At 41.2% G+C, this 24,641-nt stretch overlaps 2 long non-coding RNA genes and 1 pseudogene across 3 annotated transcripts in view; 1 reads left to right on the forward strand and 2 right to left on the reverse strand.

Moving 5' to 3' along the window:
- The window catches only part of LOC311617601, a 1,043,820-nt gene that overhangs the window by 916,972 nt on the left and 102,207 nt on the right, over positions 1-24,641 (reverse strand). The gene's annotated exons all lie outside the window — the stretch shown is intronic.
- The window catches only part of LOC311617602, a 146,662-nt gene that overhangs the window by 19,775 nt on the left and 102,246 nt on the right, over positions 1-24,641 (forward strand). The gene's annotated exons all lie outside the window — the stretch shown is intronic.
- Positions 13,977-15,389, reverse strand: LOC311617378 (neurofilament light polypeptide-like; annotated as a pseudogene). Its single transcript has 2 exons — positions 14,842-15,389; positions 13,977-14,545 (listed from the first exon to the last, which is right to left on the reverse strand). The product of its transcript is annotated as a neurofilament light polypeptide-like (transcript).

A 24,641-nucleotide genomic window follows, 5' to 3' on the forward strand; every position in this document is an offset into this window, starting at 1 on the left:
CAATCCCATTTCTAGGAATATACCCCAAGAAACTAGAAACACCAGTCAGAAAGGATATATGCACCCCTATGTTCATAGCAACACAATTCACTATAGCTAAGATTTGGAAACAGCCTAAATGTCCATTAACAGATGAGTAGATTAGCAAACTATGGCACATCTACACAATGGAATACTAGGCTGCTATAAAAAAGAAGGAATTCTTATCATTTGCAGCAGCTTGGATGGAACTGGAGATCATAATGTTAAGTGAAATAAGCCAGGCAATGAAAGAAAAATACCATATGATCTCACTCATTTATGGAAAATAAAGAAAATTATAACCTAATGAACAAAAAGATAGATACAGAGGCAGAAAAGCATCAAACAGACTGTCAAATTATAATGGGAAGGCTGGGGAGGAGAGGAGAGAGATCAACCAAAGGACTTGTATGCATGCATATAAGAACAACTAATGGACACAAGACACTGTGGGGTAGGATGAGGGCATGGGACAGGGGGTAGGGAAGCCTGGGGGAAGGTCAATAGGGGGGGAAAAAGGAAACATATGTACTACTATCTAACATAATAATAGGGTAATATGCGAATTAACCATCACTCCACTTCACTGAGCCACCCCCACCTGCCTCTCCCCCCAGCCAATCAGAGCGAGTATGCAAATTAACCCAGTGAAGGTGGCTGTTGATTTGCATACTCAGAGGGAGGGAGAAGTATGACTGAAAACAGCATAGAAGGAGGGAGGGAAAGTGGAAAGCAAGGCGGCTGCGACTGCTGGAGGGAAAGCACTGGCAGCGCTTGCAGGGACAAGGTGCGGCCACAGAGACAGTGGCTGCAGTGGCCGCCGGCCTGGTGGAGCAGGCAGGGCTCGCCCCGCCCATCTTGCCAGTTCTGCCCACCGCAGCAGGAGAGGTGGGGGGTCAGAAGAGGAGGGGGTGGCAGGAGGGAAGCCCTCTGGAAGTCTTGCAGGAATATTCCAGCAACAGGTGCTTAGTATGTAATATTTTAAACAATTAAAAAATGAGGGGGGAAAAAGATTAGTTACCTTTTACTTTGTCACAATCTCTCAGCAATTCAACCCCCTTATCTATAAAATGCTGGTACAAATACTTACCCTTTCTTTCTCATAATGTTATTATAAAGAAAAATTATAATTGAAGACTCTACATATAAATATAAAGTTTTTAACAATATGTAGTTATGAATTTGTCATTTCATTTCCCCCCAAAACTATGAATTGCTGAAAAATAGCTAAACAAAACTGCTCAGTCAGGAAACAGCAAATTTTTGTTTTATTACTTTGTTTCTCATCTGAACTAATCCAGACTGGTGCATTCCCATTGTGAATGCTACATTTTAACAATCAATAAAGAAATGAAAACAATAATAATAATTTTTAAAAAATTCAAAATTTAAGTAATTCAATCTAGAGCCTGGAATGGGAATCTTAGGTAGTTTGAACAACTCAGCTTCTGCATTAGCTGGAGTAAAAAGACATCTAATAACGGAATAAAGAAACACACCTAATTTGTATAGTTACTCATCACAGAGTCCATTGTATATTATTTATCACTAGAGGCCCGATGCACAAAATTCGTGCATGGGGTGGTGTTTCTCAGCCCAGCCTGCACCCTCTCCAATTTGGGACCCCTCAAGGAATGTCCGACTGCACCCTCACAATCCAGGACTGCTGGCTTCTAACCGCTCATCTGCCTGCCTGCTTGATCGCCCCTAATCACTCTGCCTTCTGGCCTGCTGCCCCCAATTGCACCCCCTTGCCAGCCTACTCACCCACAACTGGTCGCCTCTGCTGGTCTGCTCTCCCCCAACTTTCCCCTAATCTCCTGCCAACCTGATCACCCCTAACCACCTCTGCCTCAGCTCTACCACCATGGCTTTGTCCGGAAGGACACCTGGAAGGTCGCATGAAGGTCTCTGGAAGGTCTCTATATTAATAAAAGGGTAATTAGTATATTACCCTTTTATTAATATAGATAGGATATGACATACTGCCATAACTATAACATATGTACCAATATTACTCTATGAGAATACATAATTCATGCGATAGGAAGGCATCTATTATAACACATTACATTGTACATGTTGTAGGTAGTAGGAAATACTATATTTGTAGCAATAATATACACTCTGATTTGGAAATGTTTCCCCAGTTCTTTGAATGTTTCCTGGTCTCTAGTGTATTTTTTTTTTCATTCAGTAACTTTATTTACTGTTTATCACACATGATTTGAGGTCTTTAATTTCTAACCACCAGAGACTCAAAGGACTATTTTTTCCATGAAGTTTAACATTAACATTAGTGAACTCGTGTATTCATGTGTTTTTATTGTAAGCATCTGAATCATTCACATTGTCATAGATCCCGAACTCATAAGTGTGGACTACGCACAGGCTGGCAGCAAGCCAGGAAGCCACTCTGCAAGCAAACAGATACTCTGCATAAAAAGAAAAGTCATAGCACATTTAATGTCCAACCTGAGTCACCTCAGAATATTATATATATTGACTTCTTAATTCATATAGTATCAGAAACTCAATGGCTTGGTTGGTGGTGGGGTTGACCTGGTTCCAGGAGGTATTCCTGAAATAATTACGGAAAGGAGGGCTCAATCTTTTCTTGGTTGCTTGCTCCTCCCCAGCACCGGCATCTTTCTCCTCATTCTCAGCTTCTTGGGCATCTTCTCCTTCACCTTCACATTCTTCCTCCTTTGCATCATCAAATTCTTCCTTGGCACTTCTTCCTCTTCCTCTCTTTCCTCTTCCTCAGCCTCTTCCTTCTCCGTCTCCTCCTCTTCAGCTTCTTCTTCAAAGGTGGCTCATCTTTAGTTTCCTAATGGTCTTCTCCACCTAGATCTGCTTCTCCTGGACGTTGCTGGTGTATTAAGAAGGGAATGAACAAGCAAACATCAAGCAGGAGCTAGTCTGTAAACACCGTAGGCAGATCACCAAAGACCTGGGAACTCTGGGAGTAGCCACTGGCTGTGCTTCCCACGCTGGTGAATCTGAGCTGGGTCTCCTCACCTTCTAAGAGTTTCCTGTAAGCTGCAATGTCAATGTCCAAAGTTACATTGAGGAGGTTCTAGTATTCTTTTAGATATCATGCCATTTCACTCTCTGTAGTTCTCAACTTATTTTCTAATTTGTTGATTGTGTCCTGTATAGCACTAACATTAGAATTCTGCTCATCCTCCAGCTCTTGCAGCTGCTTTCCCAGAGCTTAGTTTGTGCCCAGGCATGCTTTGATCTCCAGGGTCTTGGCCTTGAGCAGGTGGTGGCTTTCAGACACTTCCTCCTTGGTGGTGCAAACCCTGTAGGTGTTCTTGGCAGTGCTCTAGGTCAGCATGGTGAGCAGCTCTTCTACCATTTTTCTGCATTCTGCATGTCCTTGGCAGCCAGCTTCTCCTACTGGGTGCCAATGTCCTTGAGCACTGCAGAGAGGTTGGACTTGGAGAACATGTCCATCTCCACGGAGATCTGAGCATACTGGATCTGCACCTACAGCTTGGTGATCATCTCTTCATGCACTTTCTTCAGAAAGGCTATTTAGTCCATCAGGCTGTCTGATGTGCTTTTCAAACTCAACACCAGCAAGAGCCGCTTCCTCTGCACCTTTTCACGCCTTTATCAGCCAGCCCTCTGCATCATCATGGTTCAGCACCTCTTCCTGGTAGCATGCCTGTAGGTTGCTCCCAGTCCCTTCCAAGCCCTGGTGCCTGCTAACTGCCCATTGCCTTCTCCTCACCAGGTACCGGGACGGTGGGCTGGGGCACAGGCATCCCATATTCATTAAAATGTTCAACCCCGGCCTGCTCCACCTGTGTCCACAGGAGGCCTGCAGCAGACAGTGATTCCAGAGACCCTGGCCACTCCTGCCTACCTGGGTCCCCGATGGCGGCTTCGACCTAGTGAACAGCATCAGGCTCAACCTGCCTGGCCTACCCAGACCCAAGTGGCTGCCTGGACCCTGTGGGCTGTGTCCGGCCCTTCCCCCCAGGCCTGCCCAGTTACCAATGGCTGCCTGGACCCAGCAGGAAGCATCAGGCACTGTCTTCCCGGCTTGCCTGAACCCCCGATGGTGACCTGGACCCTGCAGGTGGCTTCAGGTGCTGTCTACCATGTCTGCCCAGTCCAGGATGGCGGCTTAGACCCTACAGGTGGCGACAGGTGCTGCCCCCCAGTTACCAATGGTTTCCTGGACCCCATGGGCAGCTTCAGGTACTTTCTTCTTGGCTTGCCTGCACCCTAATGGCAACCTGGACCCCACAGGCAGCATGAGGCAATGCCTGCCAAGCCTACTGGGTCCCCGATGGTGGCCTGAACTTTGAGAGCAGTATCAGGCACTGTCTGCCTGGCCTGTGCCATTATCAATGGCAGGCTGGACTCCGCAGGTGGTGTGAGTCGTTGCCCACCAGGCCTACAGGACCCAGATGGTGACCTGGACCCAGCAGCAGTGTCAGACACAGCTCATTACTCCTGCATATGCAAATTATCCTCCATCTTTGTTGGATTAATTTGTATATCACTCCTGGTTGGCTGTGGGCATAGTGAAGGTACAGTCAATTAGCATTTTTCTATTTTATTAATGTAGAGAGAGGCCTGGGTGCATGGGTGGGGGCCAGCTGGTTTGCCCTGAAGGGTGTCCAGGATCAGGGTGGGGATTCCCTTTGGATGTGGGGTGGCCTGGGAGAGGGGCCTGTGGTGGTTTGCAGGCCAGCCATGCTCTCCTGGTGACCCAAGCAGAGGCCCTGGTATATGGAATTTATTTATCTTTTACAATTGAAACTTTGTAGCCTGGAGCAGAGCCAAGCCTCCTGTTCGCTCCATGGCAGCAGCCATTTCTATTGGAATTTATGTATCTTCTATAATTGAAACTTTGTACCCTTGAATGAAGACCTGGGCCCACCAGCGTGTGTGGAAAGCTCGGCTTCCTCCATTACCAGGGAAACCCAAGCCTCCCTCCTGCTCTCTGTGGCGCAGCCATGTTGGTTGGGGTTAAATTACATACTCACTCTGATTGGCTGGTGGGTATGGCTGGTGGGCATGGCTGGTGGGTGTAGTTGAGTGATGGTAAATTTGCATATTAGTCTTTTATTAGATAGGAGGAAGGAGGATGTCAATTTAATAAATTCAATAACAAAACAAAACAAAAAAAAACTATTTTAATTTTCCTTCTCCTATATAGTTTTGTGAGTTTTTAATAATTATTTTTCAATTTTATTTTTTGTTTGTATATGAGCCTCTGCAGATGCCAGACACACAAAGAATAAAAAATAAAAACGAGTGAAGTGAAATAAGTGTAAAAGCATGCAAATAATTAAACATGCAAATTGTTTTTCACAGGTTGGTAGCATTTTTTTTTTTTTTTTTTTTTTTTTGGTTGGTAGCTTTTACCCTTCTAAAGTTATTAAGCTTAAATACTCACTATGACACTTTGGACACCTGTATATTATACATATCAGAAGATTTTGAAACTACTCATTTTGTGCTCCATCCTTCCCCAGGAATATGTATGTATAAAAAGTCAATATGCGGGCTAAGAGCAGCCAGGTTGGGAGCAGCCAGGCCCAGAGCAGCAGCAGCCAGGCCCGGTGCAGCCAGGCTCGGAGCAGCAGCGACCAGGCCCGAAGCAGCTGGGCGCGGAGCAGCGGAAACTGGGCCCGGAGCAGCCGGACCCAGAGCAGCCGGGTCAGGAGTGGTCAGGTTGGGAGCAGCCAGGCCCGGAGCAGCTGGGCGCGGAGCAGCCAGGTCGGGAACAGCCAGGTCGGGAGCAGCTAGGTCCAGAGCAGCAGCATCTAGGCCCGGAGCAGCCGGGTCCGGAGCAGCAGCAGCCAGGCCCAGAGCAGCTGGGCGAGGAGCAGCCAGGTCGGGAGCAGCTAGGCCCGGAGCAGCAGCAGCCAGGCCCAGAGTAGCTGGGCATGGAACAACGGTAGCCAGGCCTGGAGCAACAGAGGCCAGACCCAGAGCAACAGCGGCCAGACCCGGAGCAGCCGGGTCTGGGACAGCTCGCTCCTCACCTGCCCATGCCCCAGGACTGCTTCTCAGACATGGCTGGAAACTTTTGGGGGAACTTGAGGGTCTGCTGAATCAAGTGATGAAGGCTTAGATCTGGATGTATTTGAGTTGTTGTAGTGTTGGTGTGTTGATCTGTGAGTGCCTTATGTGGGGTCTGGATGAGGTTGGTTGATCTATTTGGATGTGTCTTTTGTTTAAAGTGTATCCTTGGGAATGTGGAGATATTATTGATTTGAGAAAATGCTAAGTAATTGATTTGCTACCTGAAAATTTTAAAGTTCTGAAAGTTTAAGGTCTCTTGCCAAAAAGAGGTTTTAAAGCTAACACCTTAATTTTAATGGAGAAAGGGGAGGACAAGCCCTTCCCACCCAGAACAGGTAATCCAATTCCAGCCAGCAGCTATCTTTAAACAATGTGTTCATTTACATTTGAATGGCTACACCTTTTGATAGCCCAAGGGCAAGTTTACATGTAAACAAGTTTGTTTCTCAGTTCCCAGAGCAGAAAAAACAAGGTTTAAAATTATTAGATTTTAAAATTTATTCTTAAAAATATAAAAGTTTATTAATTTAAAAAAAACCAAGGAAATTAAAAAACCTGAGGAACAGTATTAACTGTTGATTATAATAGAATCGGAGATACAGGAGGAGAGTGGAGTGTTGGGGGGGGAAGGGGAGTGGTGGATGCGGGAGGAGACTGAACATAAACTGTGCACCTATGGATGGGGACAATGGGGGGTGGGAAAAAGGCAGGGGGTGGGGTGGGAACCTGGTGGGGGGGGGGGGGAATGAGGGACTTTTGTAATAATATGAACAATAAAGATTGATTAAAAAAAAAAGAAGTCAATATGCACCTGTGTGTCCTCAGTAGAAGGTAAGGGGTGGATTATAGTTGTTTTTTGTTCCATCTGTGCAGTACCTTATTCTCTCTCAATAATATCTGTCTTCAGGCCAAATAACTGTGCAGATGAATATGTTATAGGGAGATGTTGTATAGAAGTATACCTTCATTTAAAGAAATGGTTTTAGAAAAATATGTAAAATTGTTTAAAGAGACCAATTTCATGGAAATGTGGGAGTCAGTGCAGGGGAGGGGTATTAGGATCTGTACTATTAAATCCTGTAGTGTCTACACTCTTTTGCATCAATCATGTGTTTATGGATGCTATATGTGTGGGTATAATCAATAGAGTAGGAAAGAGGGTAAGGCAGTATCTGGGATGGTGTGGTCTGCCTTCTGGTCTCTCAGTCTTAGAATTAAAAGCGGCTGTCTGCTCAGATTGGTGGTGTGGTCGCAGAGATGGTGGTGCTAGAAATGGAAAAAAGGTTGGATACTGTGTCTGCTGAAGGGAATGAAGCCTCCTCATGGAGTCTAACCTGCTTCACTTCCTCTCTTTTAGGGGCTGAAAACAATCTGTTTAGATGTAGAAGTTTGTCTTTGTGTCAAATTATTTTTCCTCCTGGCAACTTAATGTTGCCTTCATTAATTTCTTCTTCTTCCTCTTAAGCTTTTTGTACTTCAGACGGGCCATGGCTTGATGAAACACATGGCAGCTGAAGCCCTCCTGGACCCCATGCTCCACATGCTGCTGAAGGGCCTCTAGGCTAGCAAAGACGTGGCAGCAGGCCAGGCACCTGAACCCCCTGTCCAGCGGCCTCCGCAACGGGACCCTGCGATAGAACACCAGAGTTGAAGGTGCTGCGCGACAGCCAGCCTTCTCCCTTTTCTCTTGGGCCGGACTGTCTACCCTGGGCTCAGGGTCATTTAGGACATTCTCCCCAGACGTGTGAGAGAGGGGGACATTTCTATGGACCTCTGTAGTGTAGGTCATTTCTTCCATTTTGATCCTTTGTGAAGGAGGATTCCATCCATCCTCTGTATGGCACATGACAGCCACACCCCTTTTCATTTGTAAATGCATATAATAAATTTTCATGAGCCTGGGATCCTTATTACTAGCTGAAGAATTCGAGGTATATGAATTGGCAGAGGAAGTCTTTGTTTGCACCAAGTCCTTGGGAACAGGTGTCTCCTTGATTCCTATGAAAGAAAATGTCAAACATTAAAAAAATTAGAATGGGTGTGTGACTGCTGTAGGAGCTACCAGCGCCATGATCTACGTGAGCAGGTAAAGTACATCTGTATGTGATATTTCAGAATTTGGGGTGTAGTGAGCTTTATCTGAGGTATTTACATGGTATAACTATGTAGGAATAAGGATGTAGAATTATATGTATGTACTTTTGGAGGTGTACATATATTCTGGGACATATCTGGGAAGTGTTTTTTGATGTTGCTAAGAGGTGATGGCTAATGAGTGTGCATGTTTGTTACATGTTATGATAGCACAGGTGAGCAGTGCAAGCGTGGTACCGGGTATTACTATGAGATTGTGAGGCTGATAATGTTAGAGGAGGTGTGTATGAGCTCTCAGAATGTTCAGCTCATGAAGGTCTCAAGTGCTGGCAGCTGACGTGCCGTATGGTTAGAGACACAGCAGAAGAAAATTAGTTTCCTTAAGGACATGAACACATTAAATGGTGAGTTTGGTGGATGTCAGTGGGAGTGAGTGTCTTGTATGCAACTTTTTAGTGATCTATATGGAATATCAAAAACTTAGAACCACACTTGAAGGAACTCAACATGCATATCAATTATATTTTCTAATAAAAATTGTACCAATTTTTGTACCAATAGGGGATATATGGTATAAGTTTAAGAAACATTCTGCATGCATATGTATCTATTTTTATTGATATCTATATTGAGTTATAGAAATGTAAAAAGATAAAATTTTACTTTTTAAGAAATTAACTCTTAATTGTTATGTCACCATTCATTTTTCATTGTTACCAAAGCACAATGCTCATTATTTAATTGTTTAAAATTATCATCATGTCTGATTAATGTGTATGGTAAATATATTATTTCCATTTTTAGCAGTATGATATAGTGAGTGTGATGGGCTTGGTGTTTAAGTTCATAATTTGTTGGTTAAATCTGGGTTAAGATTGAATAATGTGAGATTGATTTGTTTTCTGCAAATCTGAATATGGGATGAGTTTTGTGTGAATGAGGATAGTATCTGTACTTTGTGTCTCTGTGTTAGTTTAACACATGTTTATGTGTGTAGATTGCTTTTCCTATCATTATGGGTTTTTCTGTGTGTTTAATATGTCATGTAGTTTAGGTATTGTATGTTATTACTGAGAATATTCTCTGTGAAATTAATGGAATGAGTGTATTCGAAAAATGTGAGGAAATGATTAAAGAATATGAGGATGTGAAAATCAAGATTTATAAGAGAAAGAATACCTGGATTTGAAAAGATGGCAGAGAGTGAGGAGAAGTGTGTTTAAATAAGCAGTGCAGTAATATGAGATTGCATTAGAAAGTAAATTGTGAAAAATTGAGTTATAAAGGGACTAAAAACTGAATATGAAAACTCAGGCCTAGCAGACTAACTCTTAAGCATTCAATAATCAGAAACGTGTCCCTGTTGAAAGAAAAATGTAATAGAATATTTAGGACATCAGTTTTTTAAGTAATTCCAGACTCATAGAACCCAAAAGCTCAGAAAAGTATAATCAATTAAGAAATAATATTCATGCACTGGTATATGGAATGAGCAAACTAGCATCACATGCAATGTGAATAAATCACACAAATATAACGAGAGAAAGTGATCAGACACAAAGTATATGTTGTACTCTTCTGTTTAATCAAATTTTAAAACAAATGCTCATGTAGGGTGCTAGGAGTCAGAGAAATTATAACTCCTTGTATGGTACAGACAATAAGAGATCATGGAGAATGTATATGCACATAGAATATTATACTATAAGGAAATGAATGATGGGGAGAATGAGTGCAAATGGGTCTGTCTGATAGGGATGTCTGTGAATGTAAACATTGGCTATGAAGATATATTGATGTGATGAGGTATTTAATTGCATATGTCTATACTTTTGCTCAAGTTAAGTTCTTGAGGATCCAACCACTTTTGGTCTGTTTTAAGTTATTAGTGCTTCACAGGTTGACTATAACATAACATGCCCTTGTCTGACTCATAGAAACATATTATTAGACTAGAGACCCCGTGCACGACATGCATGCACTAAGGCAGGGTCCCTTAGCTTGGCCTGTGCCCTTTCACAGTCCAGGAGCTGTCAGGGGATATCCAACTGACCACTTAGCCCTGTTTCCTTCAGGGAGTGGCCTAAGCTGGCAGTTGTGCATTCTTAGCTCCCACCACTACCACTGTGCTCGCCAGCAGTGAGCCTTGCTTCTGGCTGAGTGGTGCTCCCCTGTGGGAGCTCACTGACCCCCAAGGGGAAGCTACTCTGTTGAGCATCTGCCCCCTGGTGGTCATTTCACATGATAGCAGCCAGTCATTTCTCCATTTCATTGATTTGCATATTACCCTTTTGTTATATTGGGTTTTTCTCTGATAAAACTCTTAGCCATTTAAGTTGTCTCCTATGATTTCCTCAAATAGAACACTGTTCTCCTCTGATCTCCTTGTACATGCTCTAGTCCTGTTCAGTTTTTCCTTGAAATACATTACTTCCTCTGCTGATCACATTGAAGAAGTGTTTGTGTTTTTGCACTGAGCAGCCATGTGTTGACTAATGGGCAGAACCACTCAGCTCAACTCTGGGTTCTCTCTTCATCCCCACCAACTTTGTGTCCTATTCATTCTTCCCTTCCAGCACCAGTTAGCCTGTCTTTAGAAGAGATGGAAGATACATTGTCTGAAGCAGAGGCCTTCTATCTTTCAGGCCTTGAGTTAGGGCCACTGCCTTGTGTCTGTTCTGCAAAGTATCTTCTCTTAAATTCAACTTTGCTGAGCAATAAAACAAAAATAATGCAGATGTGGACCATGCTTGTTATCTGTGTATTTGTCCATTAAACAAATAATAAGAGTCTGCTATGTGACATGTTCAGTGAACACACACAGCCTTTTGTTCATGGAAAGTGTAAAATGATTCCCATGAAAATATAAAATGCATAGAAATATGCATTGGGTTAATATATGTCATGGATGAGTGGGTTTCCAAAAAAAAACATTATTTTTAAATGAAGCAGAGATTTCTGTCTCCTTTCTACCTGGACATACAATTACATTAGAGTTATCAATTTCCCTTGAAGGTAGATCTCAACATGAGTTTACACTCATACAATGAAACAAGAATGAAAATCATATGAACCACTAACTGGCATCACCATACACACCTCCTATGGTCCACTCCATGGTCTTCCGTTTCCATGCTGACTGTGACACAGGCATATTACTTTCCCCAAGATAAGGAACATTTTGTTGTAATTGATGAGATCCTAGGAAAGAAAGTTTCAGACATCAGAAAACTAGAATGTGTGTGTATGCGGTCTGTGGGAGGTAAGATGGCCATGACATATGGGAGCATGTAGAGTGAAAGAAGGGCTATGTGCGTTATTTCAGAATTCTGTGTTGTATTAGAGAAAAAATGCCTGTGCTTTGAAAAAGATGGCAGAGAGATGTGTGTGCATATTAGGTCTGCAGTAACATAAGATTGCCTTAGAAAGCAAATGTTGAAAAACTGAGTTCTGAAAGGGGCTACGATAGAATATGCAAGCTAAGCACTAGCAGTCTAACTGTTAAAAATTCACCAAATAAAAATGTCCTTATTGAAAACACATTTAATATAATGCCCAGAACATCACTTTTTCAAGTAATTCAGACAGAAAGCAACCAAATTCTCAGAGAAGTATGATCAATAAAGAAATTATATTCATGCCATGGTATACATAGAATGAACAAACTAAACTCACATGCAACATGAATAAATGATACAAATATTATATAATGATGAGAAAAAGAAGCCAGACACAAAGCATATATTGTGCCCTTCTGCTTACACAAAAATTGAAAACATGGATACTCATCTAGTGTGCTAAGAGTCAGGGAAATTCCTATGGTACAGACAAAATGGAGCATGGAAAATTTGGAAGCCTATGGAAGTCTATAACAGCGTTAAGGTGGCCCAAGAGAAGGTGGAGTGAGTGAGAAGGGGAAGCGGGGAAAGCCTGGTAGAGGCAGAATGGAAACATAAGCCCCTTCCACCATGCTCTTCTTTTTTCTAATTTACAGGGATATTGATATCTTGGGATTTTATTTGAAAGCTGCATGTTAATGATAACAAAGTTTACATCAGCTCTAGTGGCCTGCATATATATGCTAATTTGTCATATAAGCAAGAAAGAGATCCATTTGTTTATTAGTCACTGAAGACTAATCTACTCTAATGAAGTAGAGATACGTGTTTTTGAAAGGCAAAAAAAAAAAAGGGACCTGGTACATAATTAGTGGGCAATTATGTCAGGTTAATATCTCTTTTTTCTCCGGATTATTTATGTTCTACATATGTGTAATGTTCTGTATGTGTGTATATGTAAATAGGTTTGATTGTATTTTTCCATGTCTCATAGCTTATGTTCAATAACATATATAATATGCACTATTGTTTTTTGAAAGTGAAATGAATACAGCCTTTTCCAAAGACTCATTGGAGTTTGCAGAAATAACAAACAAGTTAGAAATATCAGTCCTTGCCCTAACCAGTTTGGCTCAATTGATAGAGCATCCACCTGCAGACTCAAGGGTCCCAGGTTTGATTCAGGTCAAGGGCATGTACCTTGGTTGCAGGCACATAACCAGTGGGGAGTGTGCAGGAGGCAGCTGATGAATGTTTCTCTTTCATTGTTGTTTCTAACTTTCTATTCCTCTCCCTTCCTCTCCGTAAAAAATTAATGAAATATATATATTAAAAGGAAAATCAGTCTTCTTTAGGAATGTGAGCTACCATTGGAACTTTGCGGTTGGCTCCATTCCATCTTCCTCCCACCACTCAGCATAGTGGTTACTTGTTTACTTTCAATCTCCATAGTAACCAAACTATTTTAGTTTTCCATTTTTCTAGAAAGAGCCAAAATATTTGTTTAATTAAACCATCATTATTAAAAGGTGGTCTGTGTGTGTGTGTGTGTGTGTGTGTGTGTGTGTGTGTGTGTATGCACGCCCCATTTTTTTCTTACATTTCAAATAGTAGTCCAACATTTACATCTTCATAGCCTAACAAAACACTTCAACTTTACCCTGGTTAAATAAATTCTTTCTGAAATTATACTGTAATCCCTATACAACCAGTTTTAAGTGTTCAAAGTTTTTTCCCCTTCCCTACCCTCCTCTCCTTTCTCTCCCCTCTCCTCCTCCTCCTCCTCCACCCTCCCTCTCCTATCTCTTTCTGTGCCTCCATCTCTCTCCCACTCCCCATCCCTGCCTTCATCTCTCTTCCTTTCCTGCCCTTCCTATCCCTCTGTCACTCTCTCCCCACCTCTCTCTCTCTCTCTCTCTCTCTCTCTCTCTCTCTCTCTCTCTCTCTCTCTCTCTCTCTCTCTCCCTTCCTCATTACAACTAGGATTCTCTCTCTTTAGAAAATAGTACCTGGTTATCCTATACCCCAAGGATGTGCTTAACACATAGCTCTTCAAATCCTTGCTATTTTGATGAAATACTCACTTTCTAGATGTTTTTTCTTTTCTTTATGCTTCATGGTTCAACTCTGTAAAGAGTCACTCAAATCAGGCACTTTTCTCCCCCAAACTCTACTCTCAGAATGTCAGATGATGATGATAAAGAATTAAATTACAACAAGCACAATTAACCTGTTAACCGGGGGAATTCCCTTTTTAATTACGCAACCTGTAATGGGTGCGTACTCTTTCACTAGGACGTGTTATATACGCTGCATAAGGAGGTAAGTCATAGCACAACATTTAATGTCCAATGTTACATATATTGACTTCTTAATTCATATAGTATCGGGAACTCAACTGCTTGGTTAGTGGCAGGGTTGACCTGGTTTTGGGAGAATTATTCCTGAAATAATTAAGGAAAGGAGGGCTCAATTTTTCTTCTTGGTTGCTTGCTCCTCTCCAATACCTTCATCTTTCTTCTTGTCCTCAGCTTCTTGGGCATCTTCTCCTTCACCATCACCTCCTTCTTCTACCTTTGCCTCTTCAATTTCTTTCTTGGCACCTTCTTCCTCTTGTTCTCCTTCCTTTTCCTCAGCCTCTTCCTTCTCCTTTTCCTATTCAGCTTCTTTTTCAGAGAAGGGTTCATCCTTAGCTTCCTCCGCTTTTGCAGCCTCAATGGTCTCCTCCACCTCAATCTGCTCCTCCTGGGTGTGGCTGATTATTAAGAACGGAAGGAGTGAAACCCAAAGATCTGGGAACTCTGGGAGTAGCTGCTGGCTATGCTTCCCACTCTGGTGAAACTGAGCCGGGTCTCCTTACCTTCCAAGAGTTTCCTATAAGCTGCAATGTCAATGTCCAAAGCCATCTTCACATTGAGGAGGTCCTGGTATTCTTTTAGATATCATGCCATTTCACTCTGTTGTTCTCAACTCGTTTTCTAATTTGTTGATTATGTCCTGCATAGCACTAACATCAAAGTTCTGCTTATCCTCCAGCTCTTTTTTTTTTAAATATATTTTATTAATTTTTTACAGAGAGAAAGGGAGAGGGATAGAGAGCTAGAAACGTCGATGAGAGAGAAACATCAGCCAGCTGCCTCTTGCACACCCCCTACCGGGGATGTGCAACCAATGTACATGCCCTTGACCAGAATCGAACCTGGGACCTTTCAGTTCGCAGACCGATGCTCTACCACTGAGCCAACCGGTTTCGGCCTCCAGCTCTTTTTATTATTATTATTAAGATATTATATTACCTTTGCCCCCCCTCCCTCACTCCCATACATGCCCTCACTCCCCTTTTGTAGCTGCTTTCCCAGTGCTTCATTCATGCCCTGGCTTGCTTCTATCTCCATGGTCTTGGCCTTGAGCAGGCAGCAGCTCTCAGACACCTCGTCCTTGGCAGCGTGCACCATGTAGGTGTTCTTGGCAGCACTCTCAGTCAGCATGGTGAAGTGACTCTTGTACCATTCTTCAGCATTCCGCGTGTTCTTGGCAGCCAGCTTCTCATACTGGGCGTGGATGTCCTTGAGTGCAGTGGAGAAGTCGGACTTGGAAAACATGTCCATTTCCATGGAGATCTGAGCATACTGGATCTGCGCCTGCAGCTCGGCGATCTCCTCTTCGTGTACCTTCTTCATAAAGGCGATTTCATCCATCAGGTTGTCAATACGCTTTTTGAACACAGTGCCAGCTAGAGCCGCCTCATCTGCACCTTTGCATGCCTCCATCAGCCACCCCTCAGTGTCCTCATGGTTTCAGCACCTCTTCCTGGTAGCATGCCTGAAGGTTGCTCCCATTCCTTTCCAACCCCCTGACTCCTAACAGGGTCCAAGGATGCATCCCCTGATCCCACTTCCCTCTCCTCACCAGGGACAGGGTGCAATTTTTCATTAAAATGTTCAACCCAGGCCAGCTCCACCGATGTCCGCAGGTGACCTGGAAGGCCGACAGTGATCCCAGAGGTACTGGCCGCCCCCCTCCCCCCCCCCCCCGCCTGGTCCCCCATCACTGCTCTGACTGAGGCCAGACACCCACTGCTGTGCGTGGCCTGCAGGGACTGTGGCGGCCACCATGTAAGCCTCCCCATCCCATTTCTGACTCTGGCACCATGATCCCAGGTCCACTTCTGCCAAAGGAGAGCTTTGTCATCAGAGCAGCTGCCCAAGATCAAGCACCTCCAAGGTCCCCAGACCACAAATTTCTTCCAGCCAAGGTAGTTGGCCTGATTGGTATGTTGGGGGTTGATGGGGAGCAGGGCCAGTGGGGGAGGGAAGGGGGCAATTGAGGACAGATCAGGATGGTTGGCTGCCACACTGCATCACAGCAATTGTTTGTTCTGGGTTGTTCCATCTTAACAATCACTGGGCTTTTATATAGATAGATTATCCATTAAGCGGGACATGCTCTTCTACCAGACAGCAATGTAGCCCTCATGGTCCCTTAATTAATATTTCTGCCAACTGTTGCCTTATTAGAGAGCCCTTTTTCAACCAACCTATCCACTAGTATACAGCATTTCATTTCAATTATGCCCCTTCTCTTTTTCTTTTTTTTTTTCCTTGCTGAATTTTATATATATATATATATATATATATATATATATATATATATATATATATATATAATTTATCTATGACCCACATGATATTGTTTATTATGATAGTCCCCCACTGATATGTAAAATTCAAGAGAGTGTGGACTGGATATGAGATACAGTTCTGTATCAGTTACTTCAATTAAGCTTTTTTTTTTTTTTTTCCACTTTAAAATTAGGACTTGTATAAAGGCATTTACATTTTTATGGCCATCTACTTGTATAAGCCACTCAAGTAACTGTTGCAATTTATAATTTCTTTTAAAACCAACATCATGTGTAATATGGGGAATTAAGCATTGTGGAACCAACTTAACATGATCAAAAAATCAGAAAATTTAATGATGATGCAATGCTGGAATATTGAATGTTAGTACATAATTTTAATCCATGTATGCTTTCCTTTTTTATTGTTTAAAGTATTACATATGTTTCCTTTTTCCCCAATTGACTCCCCAGCCACTTCCACCCCCATGGACAAGCCCCCACTGCCCCAGTGTCTGTGACCATTGGTTATGCTTATATGCATGCATACAAGTCCTTCGGTTGATCTCTAAGTCCATCCCACCCCTGCCTTCTCTCTGAGGTTAGACAATCTGTTCAGTGTTACCTTATCTATGGATCTATTTTTTTTTTTTCATCAGTTAATGTTGTTCATTATATCCCACATATGAGTGAGATCATGTGATATTTATTTCTGACTGGCTTATTTCACTTAGCATGATGCTCTCCATTCCATCCATGCTGTTGCAAATGGTAAAAGTTCCTTCTTTTTTTTTTACAGTAGTATTCCATTGTGTAAATGTACCACAGTTTTTTTACTCCATTCATCTGCTAATGGGCACTTAGATGGTTTCCAAATCTTAGCTATTGTAAATTGTTCTGCTATTAACATAGGGGTGCATATATCCTTTCTGACTGGTGTTTCTGTTTCCTTGGGATATATTCCTAGAAATGGGATTACTGGCTCAATTGAAAGTTCCATTTTTAATTTTTTGAGAAAATCCCATACTGTATTCCACTGTTGTTGCACCAGTCTGCATTCCCACCAGCAGTGAAGGAGGATTCCCTTTACTCTGAAACCTTGCCAGCACTTGTGGTTTGTTGATTTGTGATAGCCATTCTGACAGATGTGAGATGGCATCATATCGTTGTTTTGATTTGCATCTCTCAGATAATTAATGACTTTGAGCATGTTTTCATATGTCTCTTGGCCTTCTTTATATCCTCTTTTGAAAAGTTTCTATTTAGGTCCTTTGCCCATGTTTTGACTGGATTGTTTATCTTCCTTTTGTTAAGTTGTATGATTTCCCTGTAAAATTTGGCAATTAAAGCCTTATCTGAGATGGCATTGGCAAATAAGTTCACCCATGCAGTGGGCATTCTTGTTTTGTTGATGGTTTCTTTTGCTGTGCAGAAGCTTTTTATTTTGACATAATCCCATTTATTTATTTCCTCCTTAGTTTCCATAGCCCTAGGAGCTGTATCAGTAAAGATATTATTACGACATATGTCTGAGATTTCGCTGCCTATAGAGTCTTCTAATGTTTTTATGGTTTCCTGTCTTATATTTAAGTCCTTTAACCATATCAGGTTTATTTTTGTGTATGGTGTAAGTTGGTGGTCTAGTTTTATTTTTTTTGCATGTATCCATCCAATTTTCTCAGCACCATTTATTGAAGAGACTGTCTTGACTCCGTTGTGTTCTCTTGCCTCCTTTGTCAAATATTAATTGAGCATAATGTCATGGGCCAATTTCTAGGTTCTCTGTTCTGTTCCATTGGTCTATATGTCTGGTCTTGTGCCAGTAACAGACAGTTTTGAGAAACATGGCTTTGTAGTATAACTTGATATCTGGTATTGTGATCTCCCCAACTTTGTTCTTCTTCCTCAGGATTGCTTTGACTATTCAAGGTCTTTTTTTATTCCAGATGAATTTTTGGAAAGTTTGTTCTAGGTCTGTGAAATATGTCGTTGGCATTTTAATGGGGATTGCATTGTATCTATAAATTCCTTTAAATAATATAGACATTTTAATGATGCCGATTGTACCAACCAATGAATATTGTATGTTCTCTATTTGTTTATGTCTTCCTCTATCTTTTTCAAAGTCCTAAAGTTTTCCAAGTACAGGTCTTTTACATCCTTAGTTAAGCTTATTCCTATGTATCTTAATTTTTGTGTTGCAATGGTAAATATGATTTTTTTTTTTAGTTTCTCTTTCTGTGAGTTCATTATTCTATATAATAAAGAGGTAATATGAAAATTGACCATCACTCCAACACACAAGATGGCCACCCCCATGTGGTCAAAGATGCTTGCCCCCACGTGGACATCCACCAAAAGGTTGCCAGTCCAATTTCTGATCAAGGCACATGCCTGAGTTGTGGTCTCAATTCCTGGTAGGTAGTGTACAAGAGACAGCTGATCAATGTTTTGCTCTCTCGCATTGATGTTTATTTCTGCTCTCTCTCTCCCCCTTCCTCTCTTTCTAAAACAATAAAAATTTAAAGAAAAATCAAGCCTTTATATTTCTCATGTTAAAATAGTAAGTGCAAAAGATTTCCTGTCTGTAAGCAAAAATCTAAATTGTGCATCAACAGGGTGATAAACAGATATGAGATTAGAAACCTCAGAAACCTTTTATAGGCCCCAAATATCCAGGTCTGTAGGCTGGTTATAATGTTAAATATCTAAGTGGTTGCTGGGGATGAAATTACAAATCATTTTTTAATATATTTTTATTGGTTTCAGAGAAAAGAGGAAGGGAGAGAGAGAAATAAAAAATATCAAGGATGAGAGTGAATCATTGATTGGCTGCCTCCAGCATGTACCCCACTGGGGATCCAGCCCACAACGTGGGCATGTGCCCTGACCAAGAATCAAACTGTGACCTCTTGGTTCATAGGTCAATGCTCAACCACTGAGCCAACCAGTCGGGCTACAAATCATTTTTTTAACAACATAATAGTCCTCAGAGCTATTAACTAGGTATCCAAATAAACTAAAGCCTATTTTTTATCCATGGGCCTTACCTTACATGGGCATCATTGAAATAACATGCTTGCAAAGGTTACAGTTCATTGCAACCCTATCATGAAAAAACATGTGTTCAAATGGAGAAAATTGTATTTTGGCTTTTCTTTCCTATAGAGCAGTGGTGTGCAAATGGGGCTGCACATTTTGGAGAGTTATAAGAAATAAAAATAAAAACAGATGGCTGGGTTCTACTCCTAGAGACTCTGACTTAATTGGTCTGGGCATTTCCAGAGCTCTTCAGGAGTGTCTAATGTGAAGCCAGCACTGTTTGTGGAGGCTGCGAGCAAAGGGGCCAGCAGGTCCTTTAGTGATTGTTAGCTTGGATGTGGGACACCTGTTTACTAAGAAACTGGGCTGAGGCAGCAACTCATTCTGTTCAGAGCACAAAATCACATTCAGCTGTTAATGGCTTTTTCGCTGCACTGACCTACACTGAATTCAAACCAGCAATGACCTTCGTTTTCCATTGCCTGTAATTAAGGATGTCTGCCACCACCATAATCCAGTTTGGGGCTTGATTAATTCTCATAATTACCAAATGCCTTTTTGCAGCTGTAGAAAAAGAAGGTCTAGGCCACTAAAGTAGATAGTTCTGTGACAAAAAATAAATAACAATACTGCTTAGCATTTATTTCAGGCCTAATCATTATTTTTATACTGTTGACATTCATTAACTAGTTATTTCATATGATGGCCTGGGGAAGTAGTGCAGAATTATTATTTGCATTATATGTCAGTCAGTAGGGCAGAAAACTATTTTGTCAGGTGTTAGGATCTGTAATTTTTAAATCCTTTAGAGCAGTGTTTCCCAACCTTCTCTCATGATGAGAATCACCTGGTGGAGTTGTTAAAACACAGATTCCTGAATCCCAACTAAGAAGTGCTAAACTAGGATTTTTGGGAACATATAGGTAAAATTGTATACTTAACTAGTGCTCTAAGACAGATGTTATATACAGAGCACTAAGTTAGGTATGCAATTTTACCTATATGTTCTCAAAAATCCTAGTTTAGCACTTCTTAGTTGGGATTCAGGAATCTGTGTTTTAACAACTCCACCAGGTGATTCTCATCATGAGAGAAGGTTGGGAAACACTACTTTAGAGTACATTTAATCTGGTGACTTCTCTTTAAAGGAGAGATCAATGTCAGGGCTGTAGGGACTCAGAGACAGTGAAACTTGCACTGACTTCAATAAATAAACTCTATAAAATTAATAATGCATTTTATGACCAGATTGTCATTATAATCTCCTTTCTTTTTCATGGTTCACTAGTAATCTCCGGGGGAGTTTGAAAGTCTCTATGTCCAGGGTAAAAAGTCAAAATCTTTTCACCTAAACAATAACTCCAATTTTGTACTCAAGACAAAGATAGTATTATTTTTAAAATTTCAGACCTTGTGGAGGAAGAGGGGAGATTTCCTGACTTTTCCAACTGCAAACTCCCTATTTCAACATTCCATAATATTCACTTCCAACCACACGGGACTGAACATGTAACATTTTTATCAGATTTCATTTTACTGGGTACTCACTATGCCTACCACTCTGTTATATCTATAATAATAAAAGCATAATATGCTAATTAAACTGGACATCCTTCCAGACGACCTTCCAGATGAGCCAGGGTTGCGAGGGAAGCCTGGGTTCCGGGTACCAGAGAGAAGCTGGTGTTGGCAGCTGGGAAAAGGAAAACCTTGTATGGATTTTGTGCATTGGGCCTCTAATATCTTTATAAACAGTAACACAAACTGAATCCTACATAGTGCTTATTATCTCCTCCCTACTTTAAAACTCAAAGAAACGTAGGGACTAGTACAAAATGTAACAGATAGGAACAGCATTAAAGCCCATGTTTGTCTGACTCTGAAAACCTATAAACAAAAGAAAAACTTGTAGAAATTGTTGAAGTTTATTCTGGGGCTTCCTTACCTCACTCTATAAATATTCCCTCAGAGGTATGGAAGGGGAGTGGACTAACGATTCTTGGGGAAAAGAGGAATGGGGGTGCGGGAAGAGACTGAACAAAAACTGTGCACCTATGGATGAGGACAATGGGGGATGGGGGAAGAACAGAGGGTGGGGTGGGAACCGGGTGGAGGGAAGCAATTGAGGAGGGGGGGAGAGGAATACATTTGTAATAATCTGAACAATAAAGATTTATTTTTAATAAATAAATAAATAAATATTCCCTCAGAGAATTTTGTCCCCTGCAGGGTCACGCCCTGTTTCTGAAACTTAGCCTTCTGTCCTTCCAAAGAAGCTCATTGGGCATGCTCTTCTATCAGATCCTCACAAGCCGGCTACATCCAACCTGTTACAGCCTAGAAAGGAACCATCTTGCAGTCCCTCCTTCATCCCTGGATTCCATTGGTCACAAGGTCTGTCTGTCATTCCCTTTTCATGTTGATTCTATTTCTGCCATTGCTATACTTTGTGTTCCAGGCTCTTGAACAACAGTCTTCCCTCACTGGACTAATAATCCCCAAACATTGCCTCTGTGGTGCAATTTTCTGACTTAAAACATTTCATGGGTCCGAATTTCCTCTCAGCAACTCCAAACCTTTGTATATGGCTCTCAGTGCATCTCATATTATTTCTCTACATTATTAACATGATTTCTATCTCCTATTCAATTTCAGCTTTATTAATATCCAAGATGTCATTAGACCTATTAATTAGTCATTGTTAGATGTGATAATAAATTACTAATTATTAGCTCTAATAAGTAATTAGTTACTAACTTTAGATCTCACAATTAACATGTTTGTGGCACAGAGGATTATCCAATGAGTAATCATGGGAGATTCTCTCTGAGCTGCCTGGTAATAAGAGAAAGAATGAATGACTTCTACTGCCAGTGAAAAATGTTGCTCATAATCTTCACTTCCCCCAAGGTTTACAGGAGTTGGATAGTAGGCATTCCCAGAATCACCCAAATCAATCTTACTCAAAGTCAAGTAATTTAGCACCCAAACTCAGATTAATTCTTTTCAGTGCTACGCCCACAATTGCCTTATATAAAGAGAGCACCATGAGGTGCAGTTGCCCTCCTAAAGAGCAGCCTCGGTGCATACTGCTGGCCCTGTCTCCAACTTGTCTCTGAGCAGAAAGCTATGTGAATGAATGAAGACTGGTGACATTAACAGATTTATAAATGGAGAAATGCGCATGGTCTCTTTCAACAATAGTTGAAGAACTCAAAAACTTTATGTGATTCAAAAACTATCCCAAATAAGTTTAAATTAGAACTCTCAAGGTAAACTCAGTTGATTTATAAGTTTATGTAATTTCCATACTTATTACTGAAGCTTCAAATAGATGCCAGCTTCTGCCTAAGAGCAGATGTACTTTCCATCAAGTTACTGTACATTTTCCAATTCAGAAAGTTAAAAAGAAGGGGCACCATGAGTAGTGAACAAAAAGGCAAAGCAATAAAGAAACATAAAACTCATGGGACCTCAAGAGATAGAGCAACAAAAAAATAAAGTGGGGGTGGGGAGAGAAAGGGGGAGATTCACTTTAGATCATATTGTTGTAAATGAGGCAGAAAGATGAGCTGTAAGATGATGTATATACTGATGACATATACAGTGAATTACAATACAATGGTGATAAAGAATAACAGCAATAGCAGGAGACATACTTACTAAGATCAAACTGCACCAGACAGGGTAAAATTCTTTAAATGGATTATTTCATTTAATCTTTAAAACAAATCTATATGATAGATGTTGCTATTTTGAATTTGTTGTTGGTAATGAAACTGAAGTTTAAAGAGCTTAAGTATTATGTGTATAATTTAAAAAAAAAACTATTTTCATAGATTTTTATGGAGAGAAGAAGGGAGGAGAGAGAAAAACATCAATGTAAGAGAGAAACATGTGCCCTGACCAGGAATCAAACTGGCAACCTCTTGGTATACGGAAAGACACCCAAGCAACTGAGCCACAATGGCTAGGGCATAGGTATGATTTTTAATAAGCAACAAATACGAGAGGGAGGGAGGCAGATAAGTAATTTAACTATAGTCACATAAACAGTGAGAGGCAGCTGCTGATTTTGAATTCAGCTCTTTTGGTTCCAGGTCACATACTTCTAGCCAATATAAAAGCACATGCTAATTTAATGGGCACTCACTACAACTATTGCTTCCCAGGTGTATTTTTTCCCCTATACTATAGACATCTACTGGGAGTTGTCCCTGGTCCTCTAGTTTGCCAATTGAGAGAGAAAGAATAGATAAATGGATTTGACACAAGAGTCAGCACTGCCAGACTCTCACCTTTGCTTAATTAGGAGAAAGCATGCAGAACAGAGAGAGAGGGTATTGGAATGAAATCAGATTGGATTGCACAGAGTTATAGAACCCCCTGCTGTGAAGACAGGCTGTGACATGGGCAGTGTGGAGAAGGCAGAGATGCACAGCTCACAGGACTTTTACTGGTGAAGCAGCACAAGGAGATTTTAAATCATGATGCTTTCTAGACCATGAATAAAGAAAAACTAAAAACCAGAAAATGAGTGCTGTGAGATGTTTGAAAATTATGTTGTATTTAATGTCTTCAGCAGGCAGGCAGACTGTTGGTTAACAAATACTTTGGAGAACTTGCTCTTGGTGAGGTTCACTAAAAGCTATGAAGAATATAAAAATATAAGAAATCCAGTTTGTCCTCAATATGCTTGCAATTAGGGACATTATTTGGCACAATGTACCAAATTGGGCACAATGTAAAGTCTAAATATCCAAATACTGTAGATCCATAAATCCATTTGATCCATTTCCCACTACTGATTACCATACTTAGTGCATACATACTTGCTTAGCTTAATTTCATAATGTTTGTTGAACACACTAAGCTGGATAGGCATCTTTGCTTCCTGGGAATAAGCAACTGTAATACTATAAACTAACATATAATTTTGCTTCCTTTCATTGTTTTTTGTAAGTGTCATAGGTAAAGAAAAGTCATTTTAAGCACAGTTTAAATCAATCTTACATTAAAATTATTATGAAAATATGAATAGACCAATTACAACTAATGAGATTAAAAGATGAAAAAAAGACTCCCATCAGAGAAACCAAGAAGGTGGCATAGGGTAGACACCCAAATGCAGCCTACCACAACAAATTTGAATTTAGAACTGTAAAACAGGGTAGGCATTGCCCTGAAGCACTGGATGACTAGTTGAGAGGAGGCTCTGCCATCTGGGAAGGAGAGAGAAGGCGCACTGACCCTCAGAAACTGTGAAAGTATGGAGAACTGTGCGTGTGAAAAGGCTCTGGATTAATCCCAGCATGTGTGGAGAGGAAGGGCCGAGATTGCTGCTGGCCAACTCCTAGCCCGTGAAGAGGCCAGGCCAGGCCGAGTTCACTACTGACTTACTCCTAGCACTCAGAGAGGGCAGACAGCTAACGCGTGGCTGGCTTTCATGTTCTGGAGGAAAACAGAATCAC

The sequence above is a fragment of the Pipistrellus hanaki genome (genome assembly GCF_964339955.1).
Source record: "Pipistrellus hanaki genome assembly, chromosome: 2".
In the NCBI taxonomy this organism is placed as follows: domain Eukaryota; kingdom Metazoa; phylum Chordata; class Mammalia; order Chiroptera; family Vespertilionidae; genus Pipistrellus; species Pipistrellus hanaki.